Source organism: Tympanuchus pallidicinctus, unplaced genomic scaffold (genome assembly GCF_026119805.1).
Source record: "Tympanuchus pallidicinctus isolate F22 unplaced genomic scaffold, pur_lepc_1.0 scaffold6, whole genome shotgun sequence".
NCBI classification, from domain to species: Eukaryota; Metazoa; Chordata; class Aves; order Galliformes; family Phasianidae; genus Tympanuchus; species Tympanuchus pallidicinctus.
Window position 1 is genome coordinate 6,516,176 of NW_026294780.1, and position 10,704 is coordinate 6,526,879.

A 10,704-nucleotide genomic window follows, 5' to 3' on the forward strand; every position below is an offset into this window, starting at 1 on the left:
GTGTTCAAGGCCATCCTGAATAGGGCCCTGGGCAGCCTGATCTGGTGGATGGCAGCCTTGCCTACAGCAGGGAGTTGGGACTACATATCTTTGAGGTCCTTTCTAACCCAAGGTATTTGATAATTTGATGATCCTATGAAATAGGTAAGCCTGGAATAAAATATGTTTGACTGGCAGGTTTGAGATTCACCCCACATTTGGTGGCATGGCATGTTTCTTTCAACAAATACTACACAGTGAATACTAGCAGCATAATGCACACAGGTAACTTCATTGATGCCCATAGAGTAAGCAGAGGGGCTGCAGAGGGCTTTCTGTTCCTGAAGCCCCAGTAACCCAATGGGGCAAGCAGCATGCAGGCAGCAGCACCTGCCCAGGTTTGCTGGGTGTCTTGCAGCTGGATCAGAGTGATGGGAGCTGCAGCTGTCTGCTCCCTTCCCAGCCAGCAAAGCTCCCTCAGCTCACAGTCTATCGAGTATGACAGAAGTATGCCTTAAGTCTCTAGCTAGAGGATTAAAGTTTCACAAATCTTTTAAAATCAGCCAGACGGCTCTAGCACTACTTAAAGCTTTTGCCTCATTTCAAGCCTGGGTGCTCCCCAAAACTGGACTAGAAATAATAAGTATGAAGGAAACCTCTTAATTGCATCATAATAGAGGGGAGGCCTGCTATGACTGCAGTGATTACTGGCACTACCTCAAAAAGCACAGGAGAAACGTAACGGATTTGCAGTAACTTGCATGAGGAAAGAACCAAGGCAATTGCTGCATCCTATACTGCACACTGGGGAAATCATTGAAAGGGCTCTGGGCTTGTAAATCTGGGCTGGTTTCCTGGTGAGAAAACAAACGTAGTACTTCAGCTGCAGCTAGCACCATGCCCAGGTACCTACAAACTGGCTTCACCACACCTCCTCCAAACACCTCCTCCCTGCAGACCTGGCCCACATCCATGCAAATTGCTAAATAGTTTCTTCTAGCAACTTTTATTGGCTCAATCTGTGTGCCAGTACCTACTGACTTGTCACAGCCAGAGCTGCTTAACGCACAGCTTATCCTGAGGTGTGTCCAGAATGCCTAGCATGGTGGCCCTGGCTGAATCGTGAGGCTTCATGCACTCCTAGGACTACCACAGGTCTGCTTTCAATCTTCCAAAAGCAAGGTGTCCTAAATGTAACAGATACCAACATAGCATGTCCAAAATGCTGAGTCCTTTACCATGTTACTGGCTATTCTAAAGTGCTCCGACAATGGGAAGTCTGTTGCTGCCATTTTTCCAAATTCCTCTTTGGAGGGTAGAGAGCTTGCCCTGGCACTTGGTGCTGCTCCTGCCTTTGGTGCTGGACATGGGCACCCATCCATGGCACCCTCACCCACATCAGCAGCACCCTAACATTTCTGAAGTGCTGCCTCCATCCTTCCTTCCACCAACATCCTTCACTTGGCCTTGGTTTTACTTACATGGCTGTCCTGTTGCTACCAGGTATCATTCATCTCCCCTAACAGTCAGGACTGCTGCTTTCTTTGGGCAGCTTGCTGGACATTTCCTACCAGATCTGCAAATACTGACTTTGCTTACTCTGTTCTCAAGATAGAATGAAATCAGCCCAGCTGTTCAGGCCAGGTTCTTGGCTGAGAGCATCTTTTTCTGTTTAGTTATAAAATCATAGTATCATGGAATCAAAGAATCAGAGAATGGCTTGGGTTGGAAGGGACCCTGAAGATCATCTAGGATTGCCACTCACCAGGTCGATCTGCCCAGAGCCCTATCCAGCCTGGTACTGAATGCCTCTAGGGATGAAGTGTTCCACTATAAAATGATCACATCTTGTACACACTACTTATCTCTTGCCCGTTAGCAAGATAGATTTAAAAATGTATGGAATAAAAAAGAATTTGGTTTTGTTTCACTTATATTTAACTTAAAATTTTACTCAATCAGTTTTCAGTTTAATTTAAAATTAAAACAAGCTGTATTTCCCCTTAAATATAATACATGCAAACAATCAATTAAAATAGCCCTTAAGCAAGTGCACACTTACTGCTGTTTTCAAGTTAAATGGGTGACATTAGCTCAGTCGCTGTCTGAGCACCAAACACAGCTGTTGTTGAAGCGGTAAACCAGCTTTTGGCAGGGCTCATTTGTTCTGCAGGTGCCAAGAGGAGAGTTTCTTCACTTCAGCTTACTTCAGCATCAATACCAAATAATTGGCTCATGCAGTAGTGGGAAATGGAGATCCGCCAAAAACCTGGAAAACTTGTTTTCCAGTTGAAGAATGTGGAAGAGTGTGAACTATTGTTTTCAAAAGTTTAAAGGCCAGGGATTGCCACAAAACAAGACAGTTCAACAGTCTGAAAAGCAAAACTTGCTGGCAAAGGTAACTTTTCTCCTCTTAAAAGAGAAATGTTTCATTTGCCATAATACGAGGTAATGATCAGATACGTTGAACGCCATCGCCTGACTGGAGTCACACTGATTTCCTGACACAGTTTTCATCCAATCCCTGAGCCCTTCCATTTCCTTTGCTGTTTATAGGCACTTATCCAGGGTAGGGTGTGGGTCTCCCACAGTTTCTCTGACAAGCATATCCCACATAATGCTCTCTTTTCCTACAGGCTTACATCTCCATTGACAGGGAATCTGCCACAATAAATTCTGCCTTCCTAGTCCTCCATGGTTCAGACCTGGTCTTCCTGGCATAAGTGTGTGGAAGACCTGTGCAATTTCTACTACTACAATCAGCACCCGGAGTTCTTCAGGGTTTTCCTAGAGACGGCACCAAAAGGAATAAATTTTGGTGTGATGTTTGGAGTGATTTTGATCAGATAGAACAAGTGGAGAAAGTCCTCTGGGTTCAATACATAATGAGAAAAACAATGCAGCCTGTGGCATTACAGTATTTTAAGCAAGGCCAGAGCACAGGATAGAAAACCAAGTTAGACTAAACTTCAATTCACCGTATTTGAGGAGGCACAGAAAGTTTTCTAATACTGAATTTGGGCTGAAAAATAACCTGTGGTTTGATTTCTCAATATTTTATGGAAAAAAAAATATTATTATTATTCATTATTTATACTTCAATTGGGGGAAAAAATGTAAATTAGTTTACCAAAGATATTAAATACGTCTACTGTCTGTAAAATGTAAGAATCATCAGGATTTTATTTCAAGGAAAACTTGAAAGTTTTTCTTCTTTAACTGAAATACACAAAAAATTATACATTCAAAAGAGCATTTGATAAAAATGGCAATGATAGAAAATATTTTGTCTGATACCTCATCTTTAAATCCCCCTAAAACAGAAGATTCACCTCTGCAGTTGATCACCATTCGATGAGATCAAATTATGGAGCTCTCAGCCAAGAAAATATAGTTCAGAGGTTGCTGCAAGTAATTACTGACATGGCAAAACAGCAAATGAATTCATACTGTGAAATAATTATATCCTGCATCACTTTGACTTTACATTTATGCAATTATAATTATTATTACTCTCTTCCATCTGAACTCTTGACTGAATTTGACTTCTAAGGACCATCTTCTCATGTTCCTAATCTTGCATCACTAAGTGAATCCCCAAGCAGTGAATGACACTTGTTTATATAAATTCTAGTGTTATCAGTTCTTGAAAGTTTACTCCAAATCTCCTGACAGTGCTCTTCTTAAAGTTCCAGTTCCAGAAATCAGTTACTTACATGGAAATTCCAACTTTAATTTCAAGAAAGGAAGCTTCTCACTGTCAGGACTGCAGGAAAAAGCTTGAATGAAAAATAAAAGAAACTTAGATATCATAAGGCAAATAAAAATGTCCACAAATGATTACTCTTTACAATCACATTGTTATTAAGTCAATCTCTTGATTTTAGGGTCTTTGTAAGGGACATCTGGAAGGACATTTGTGCTGGCAGCTGTTGGGCATAATCTTGCTAGATGTTCTGTCTTCTGTTTAAGGGAATTCTGTGAATAACACATTCATCTATTTTTACATCTGCAAAATTTCTATCAATGTCCTTCAGCACTTAGTATCCAAAACCAGAAGTTATCCTCACCATATTTGGTTCCATAACAGTATTCTTTTACAGTTCCTGGAGTCAGTAACAGAAACTGAAACTTCCCTTTTTAAAAAATATTTCTTGTGTCTAATACCAACTGAGTCTTCTGTTCATCATCTTCTATGCAGCAACATGTTGCATGAAAGTTCAATAAACAGAAGAAATGATTCCGGACATTAACTTGTGAGATAGCAAGTGCTCACTTTTCCCTTCTCAAACATCTTTTCAATTTACCAATTCATTCCCATTGCATGTGCTGCAGAAAAGTACTTTTAGAGCCTTATCCATCTTGTGAGTGCCCAAGATATCAGTGAGTTGTTAGATTTTGTTCTAGGGAAAAAAAAAAATGTCATTCTCTGTTCAAAAATGCAATTCAGTGAAAAGAAAACAATGTTTATTTCTTGGTTCACTCCATGATAATACTATACAGGAAACAATTCTTTATTTAGAAGAAACCAGAAGTCAAACCAGAGAGACATTTAGTTTGCAGGTGTCAGTTTATCACTTAGCAAAACAAAATTTCCCTTTTCAAATATTGTCCTTCTGCATTATGCGCTTTTACCAGTTTAAATTATTAGACTGCTGCCCAGCACTGCAAATATGGATGTGCTTAGAATGCCAACATATTCAGACATCTACATCAGCAATAAAATTTGAATTCATGCTCCTTAAAACTAGGCTGCATAATTTGAATTTGTATTCACCTTCCATCCTCAATCTTGTGCACAATTTACCATGCATATCTGAAAGTAAAATGTAAATCCAAAACAGGTTTCAGGCTGCTTAGAGATTTCAAGACTTGCTAGCACTAGTTTAAACAACAACAAATGGTCTTCTCTACCTTTTGTTATACGGACCACATCCTGGACAGAACTGAGCTTCCTAGATAAGAAAAACCTTTGTGAATTCCTACCTACATTTCTTACCTTTTTTGGGCTTTTTGAAATGATCTATTAAACAAACTAAAACAAATGTGACTTCAGAAACCTCCACAATTTAATGTTTCATTTCCATTTGAAAACTCTGTGATTTCCTTTTTATTCCAACAGGAAATCTCTACTTTTGGTGTACATTACTTTGTCCTTGCTGAATTGCTAAAGTTTATATTTGAAAATATCGTTATCACCATTGCCTTTATAGTTAAGTGATCAAAGTCAAAGAAGAGTATTGTTACTAAGACCCAAAAAGCCTCAGTTAACGCTTCTGGTCCAGAGTCTCTGACAGATCTGTTAGATGATTGAACTGGCAACACACCACTTTCCTACAGGCTTTTCTAAGGTTAATATTTAATGCTCTCGGCACTGATGTTCTTCTCAACAAAAATCAGTGTAGCTCAGCTCGTGTAAACTAACATCACTACTGCCAGATTTGACTACAGATCCATCCCTCTTATCATCATCAGATGATCAGATCTGTCCCTCTTATTTGAAGTTCCTCATAAGAAGACCGCTCTATACATCATTACCTATGCCACTCTACACAGTGCTGTTTGAAACACCAAAAGAAGATACCAAGCAACACCAAAAGTCATCCTGTTGCCACATGTGATGAGTCACCATCTGTAAACTTTTAATGTGGCCAGTGTTTCTTTGTATCTTAACGATCTAAATTGGCTGCTTTTTAATTATCGGTAAATCAAAGACTCACAGTAGACTTTCCAGCCTTTGTTGTTCATTTTTTCCCGCCGAAGAAAATAATCTGGAGATCAGTGAGCCACATATCGAATGCAGCAAGACATCCAGCGTTCAGGCCACTTGGGTTGAGCAGACAGCTCCCACCCTGGTTGGTGAACAGTGCCCCATCTTCTAGATCTGCTTAGCCCCTGCCCTCCCAGGCTCCAGGTCATCCTGTGCCAATGCATTTGCTGTAGGGATGTCTTCAGATGCATCAGGCATGTGAATGTGGACATGCCAATATGGCCATGGCCATCCTGTAGTAAGCCTGCAGTATTCTTAGCCCTCTTCACTGACTGCTACATTATGGATGGTTACTCCTCCACTCCCTGGTCACACTGAGAGGGACATCTGGCTCTTGTACAGCAGCTTTCTCCTCCCTTCCTGCAGCCAAGTGAGAGAGGACAAGGTTTAGGCTTTGAATATCCATTTGTGCTTTGTTCGTCTGGTTGGGAGGTTTTGATACTGTGTAGAGTATAGCCAGTCATCCTCACGTTACATTGAAGGTGGTTAATTATTTCTTTTTCACTTCTCACCTAGTATTAATCAATGTGAGACTGGTTAAGTGAATTCTTTTCTTTCTGAACTATAGTGACAAGTATTAGATTATTTTGGCCCCAAAATTTCATACTGCTTATGTTCTCATCATCACAGTTATGCTTTGGGAATGCATATAGACAAAACAATTGAGCTTCAGAGATGCCTTGGGGAAGTAGTCAAACAACTCTTTTTTTTTAGCTCTGAAATCCATAGGTTCATCCACAGATCACTCTGAAATCTCATCCAGCAAGTGTGAAAAACAGTTCAGTAAAACGTTCCATCTGGAGGAGAACTGATGTTTCCAACCTACGGTTTACAACTGCAATAGTGCCATAACTTCTTAGCATCACCTCATTTCCATCAAGCATATCACAATTTGTGGAAGCTGTGAGCTCACTGTCATCTTTTCTTTGGAAGAAAATAACTAAAATTGACTTCAAGTTGCTTTTTATTATAAAATATAGGAACAAATATTTTGATATCTTCAAACCATTTTTTTCCCCACCCTAATATGGACCTTATCTCCATCTACCAAAGGAATTTCTTCATAAGGCTTAGAATTAATGTAGAAAGATTTATGTACTCATGGCATGGCGTAATCAAAAAAGGAAATATCTGAAGATTTACATGCAATATAAATATTTACCAAAGACACCCATTGGACAAATATTAAATATGTATCCTGATGGGCTGGAGAACAGGAGATTTAGGCTGCCACACAGAAGAAAAACATGTGCTGAAAAACTAGCCAGACTAACTTCAAGGGGTAATACACAACCTGTTATTGCTCCAAAAGCTGTGAGAAATGCTCTTGTCATTTTGTCATACATACTTTGACAGAAAGGTCAGAAGAAGAATTTATGGGAATACTGCAGTCATTAATGTGTGCTACAGAGAAAAAGTGATCAATCAGACAAAGATGTTTTTTTATTTTGTTTCAAACCACAAAGCCTCATGTAACACAGCCCTTTCCCATCTTCATCATTTGATGAAAAAAAAAAGGCAAGCAAATAAACAAATTTCATCAAATCCAAAGATTCCAACCAGCATTTTGATGACATTCATAATCCAAAAGAATACATTTTCTTTCTGTTTTTCCCTGAACCATGACATATTGCCACTTTTAAAAGGTCATTTCAACTGACATTCATAAGTACAGGAGAGAAGCTTGCTCTTTTGTAAAACATTGCAGAGATTTTATTATTATTTCACCTTTCAGTGTTTTTGTTGAAGACTGCATCACCAAGCCAGCTACTTTTTCCTCTCAGCTCTTATCCCAGACACTTTTAAGCAATGGTCAGAAGTTACAAAGGATTTGATGCACAAATGAGCTGGAAGTCACCTTGTATTTATAATCCTGGCGGCCTTTTGCAAGCCAAGGAGACTCCTGATTCTGGGAGTCTACAAAGAGCAAAGAGAAGGAGCTTTTACCCAAGATGAAGACTGATGACACAACTGTTCCTCTCCTCAGATCATAGTTCATTTACTTGGGAAGCAGCCATGTCCAAGGAAGAAGCTAAGAGAAGGTTCCTGGCTGCTAGGAATGCAAATGCATCAGTTTAAAAACCTCTAAACAAACAGACTTGCCATAAGCATGGTAAAAATTACCTTCAGTTAAAAGAAACCATATTTTTTCCAAGTGACTAACATACATGCTAATATTTACTGTTAAACATTTTTTCCTCTAACATTTAGACGATTCAAACAAATAAGTAGAAACCTAACTTACAGTTGCCTATGGGACATTCATCTTGAGAATGCAGAGGCTTTTTAGCCAGACCAGCCCACAGTTTAGATATACCAACTGCAACTAACACATTATGCAAGACATGCAATCGGTGACAAGTGCTTGTATGTCATCCTTTTGGATATCCTGGCCAAGACAGTCCTCACTAAAGCAGGCTTCTATCAGGCTTGTACAAGATGCTGTGGGCTCCAGGATCTGCTTTGATGGCAAAGCAAGGCAATGTGTCTCATTGCCCTGCATTTTGAGACAGTTATAATAGGAATGCAAGCTTGAGAAGAACAGTGTAAGAACAGAAACCTTTTTTCTTTCCCACCTTTGATGCCATGTTTCAAGCAGTGAAGAAAGGGGCAGACAGAGTGGCTGATTCTAACAGAGTACTTTGCTGCACCAGAGAGCTCACAGTCTCTCTTCTTTCTCAGGGAAGCATAACTCTACCTATCTGGCCAATCAGCCTGTAAGGAGATGACAGTGACATCTGGTTACTGACATGCATGTGAAGGATGAATATCTCAAGCCAGATTTATCAACACAGCACTTTAAAAAAATCCGTGCCATTGGAGGTAAATTCAGTGTATAGATCAGATGGAGATATGACTGTATCATGCATAACTCTCAAGAGAATAAAAGCATTGTCATAAAATATTTTAGATAGGCAGGTAAGGAAGAAGCTAGCAGAGATGCCAAAGCTTCAAAAGAGAGCTTATGCTTTGAGCCATTGTAGCTTAAATTAGCACAAAAATACATAGCTCACCTTCAAGAGAAAGAAGAAAGGACGATTAACATGGGCAATGGGCCTAAGGTTTGAAAAAGGCTATTTACAGACATTGAAAGATGTAATGAGGAAAAAAAATAAGAAAAAAAAAAAGAGCTCAGCTTAAGGTGAGAAGTGGAAAAAACAGAAGCTGGGGATTATTCACTCATCAGGAATAGCAGGTGACAAGCAGCCTTGCTGGAAAGGACTGGAGGACCACAGTGGATGGCAAACTCAGTCTGTGCCGTGCAGTGTTCCTTAGCAGACTTGAACAGGGGGCATGGCCCATAGACTGAGAAGGGATTACTCCCTTCTACGCAGCACTCATTAGAACATGTTTAGATACCATATCCTGTTTTGGGGCCCCCAGCACAGGACAGCCAAGGACAGGCTTGGAGCATAGCCCCAAGCTGTTGGGGTTGGGACCATCCACCCTGTGAGGAGCAGTGGGGGAGCCTGGAGAAGAGACAGCTTTGGGGTCACCTGATAGTACCTTATGGCTTAGAAGGGGCCACCAAGGAGATGGGGCTGAGCCCTTCACAATGGTACATGGTGAGATGAGAAAATAAACAGCAAAATGGCAACAGAAGAGCTTCAACGAGACTACAAGGAGAATCCTCCCCTTGCAGCCAGGCAGCAAAGCAAGTTTCTCTGAAAGGCTTTGCCCCTGCTGTCACTGGGGGTTTTCAAGACCCAACCAGACACAGCCCTGAGCAGCTTGGTCTGGTCTTAGGGCTTTGAGCAAGAGTTCAGAGCAGAGATCTCTGAGATCTAATCTGAATGATTCTTCATAAGTTAAAGGATTTTCATCAGTGATTCACTCCTAAGTTTGATTTTGAGTAATTTGAACATGTTTCAGTACAGGTTATTTTGAAATAAAGAGCTTTTCTCCTGAGTTCTCATTCTAGAAATGCAAATTTCAATTTGAACTGAACATACAAAAAGGAGCACCAAATGAATAGAAATAAATAATACCTGCTGTCTCTTCCCCTTCGTGGTAAACTTTCCCAGTTGCCTAGGTTAGAGGTTGCAAACAAGTGCCTTTGCCACGCAGCAAATGCCTTCTGCTTTCATTCCCTTTGAAAACACCCATGTGAAAGCTGCTTCAAAGCCCCAAACTGCAAAAGGAAAGATTTGACAGTAAAATGTGAGGAAGTCATTGCTTTCCTAGAGAAAGGAAATATCTGGGTTCTCTGGTCGCTATAGCAACACTCTGTAAATATGATTAGCATTAACAAGAAAGTGTATAATCTTGGGTGAATCTTTTATCTTAACTTACTTTTATAACTCATTTTAAAGGCCATTCCTGGTATTATTATTATATGTAAGCTCTTTATTGGGCTGTTGGAGAACTGTATGAATCACACTCATTTCTGCTATAAATCTTCTGGCTCATACTAACAAGAGTAAGTACGTCTCTCGGTCTATGACCAAAGAGACAAAAAGATTTTCTTTAAAGTTGCACAGCAAGAGCTGCATATTTATGAGAGTATGCCACTTTGAGGATTATTTATCACAAGTAACAGACTGTGCAGACAACTGAGCAACCTTATTACAAGTGCATACACACTGGCCTATTTCAGTTGTACACATTTCTCCCACTCCATAACAAGAATAAAATGACATGATAAACCTGGGTATGTCACCCTGAGCCACTAGGAACATCCACAGCACTGTTGTGCATCATCTTGGTTAGATACATACCTGTGGTCATATTGTTCCTCTTCTCTTCCTCTTCTCAAAGATTGAAGCAGGCTCCCAGGGTGGATTTCAGGGCCAGGTAATAGAGTATTTAAAGGAGCTCTTAATATCCCACAGTAAAATCTAGTCAGTCTTCCCTGGATAAACACAGTGGCATTTTTCACAGGAAAAAAAAAAAAAAAGACTTTATTTCTGCAGACAGACAATATTTACAGGGACCTGCACTGTATCATCAATGAT